This window comes from Malurus melanocephalus, unplaced genomic scaffold (genome assembly GCF_030028575.1).
Source record: "Malurus melanocephalus ecotype Western Australia unplaced genomic scaffold, MMel_1.1 scaffold_1203, whole genome shotgun sequence".
NCBI classification, from domain to species: Eukaryota; Metazoa; Chordata; class Aves; order Passeriformes; family Maluridae; genus Malurus; species Malurus melanocephalus.
The window spans coordinates 17,976-19,616 of NW_026624435.1; the positions used below are offsets into that span (position 1 = coordinate 17,976).

The window sequence follows — 1,641 nt, forward strand, 5'->3', positions numbered from 1 at the left end:
AAAGTGGCTGAGTCTTTGCTGTGGAACAGCATGAGGGAAAAGGATGATAATGAAAATAAAATAAAATAAAAATGAAAATAAAAATAAGAATAAATGAAAATAAGAATAAAAATAAGAATAAAAATAAGAATAAAAATAAGAATAAAAATAAGAATTAAAATAAAAATAAAAATGAAAATAAGAAGAAGAAAGGAAAAGGAAAAGGAAAAGAAAAAGAAAAAGGAAAATATCCCTTCACTGGCCATGGAAGCCACCTCTTCACTGGCCACGGAGGCCACCCTTTCACTGGCCACAGAGGTCACTGAGGCCACCCCTTCTCCGGCCACTGGGGCAATCCCTTTTCTGGCCACTGAGGCCACCCATTCACTGGCCATGGAGGCCATCCCTTTACTGGCCACAGAGGCCGCCTCACTCCAGCCACTTCTTCACCGGCCACTGAGGCCATCCCTTCTCTGGCCACGGAGGCCATTCCTTCACCAGCCACTGAGGCAATCCCTTCTCTGGCCAAGGAGGCTATTCCTTCACTAGCCACGGAGGCCACCTTTCTCTGGCCACGGAGGCTGTCCCTTCTCCGGTCATGGAGGCCATCCCTCTTTGGTCATTGAGGCCATGCCGTCTCCGTCCCTCGCCATGGAGGCCACCTCTTCACTGGCCACTGATGCCAACCCTTCACCGGCTGCCCCTCTCTGTCCCCAGAGGCCACCCCGTCACTGGCCACAGAGGCCATCCCTTCTCTGGCCATGGAGGTCGCCTCACTCCAGCCACCCCTTCTCTAGCCACGAAGGCAATCCCTTCACCAGCCACGGAGGCCATCCCTTCTCTGGCCACGGAGGCCACCCCTCTCGATCCCTGGCCTTGGAGGCTGCCCCTCTCTGGCCACCCCTCTCCAGCCACGGAGGCCATCCCTTCACTGGCCATGGAGGCCACCCTTCCACCGGCCATGGAGGCCATCCCTCTGCATCCCTGGCCACAGAGGCCACCCCCTCTCGGGCCACCCCTCTCCAGCCACGGAGGCCACCCCTTCACTGGCCATGGAGGCCATCCCTTCTCTGGCCAAAGGAGTCACCCCTTCACTGGCCACTGAGGCCACCCCTTCACCGGCCATGGAGGCCACCCCTCCCTGGCAACCCCTTCTCCGGCCATGGAGGCCATCCCTTCACTGGCCACAGAGGCAGCCCCTCTCTGGCCACCCCTTCTCCGGCCACAGAGGCCATCCCTTCACCAGCCATGGAAGCCGTCCCTCTCCATCCCTGGCCACAGAAGTCATCCCTCTCTGGCCATCCCTTCACCAGCTATGGAGGCCACCCCTCTCCATCCCTGGCCACGAAGGCTGCCCCTCTCTGGCCACCCCTTCACCGGGCCATGGAGTCCATCCCTTCACTGGCCACTGAGGCCACCCCTTAACTGGCCACGGAGGCCATGCCCTCCCGCTCTCCAGTCACTGAGGCCGTGCCCTCTCAGTCCCCAGCCACGGAGACTGCCCCTCTCTGGCCACCCCTCCCTGGCCACGGTGGCCACCCCGTCCCTGGCCACAGAGGCCACCCTTCTCTGGCCACCCCTGTCTGGCCACGGTGGCCACCCCATCCCTGGCCACGGAAGCCATCCCCTCTCTGGCCACCCCTCCCTGGCCACGGTGGCCAC

The 1,641-nt window shown here is 59.5% G+C and overlaps 1 protein-coding gene across 1 annotated transcript in view; it reads right to left on the reverse strand.

Annotated features, from left to right (window-relative positions):
• The window catches only part of LOC130586554 (speckle-type POZ protein-like), a gene marked incomplete at its 3' end in the record, with an annotated part of 20,903 nt that overhangs the window by 10,417 nt on the left and 8,845 nt on the right, over nt 1–1,641 (reverse strand). The gene's annotated exons all lie outside the window — the stretch shown is intronic.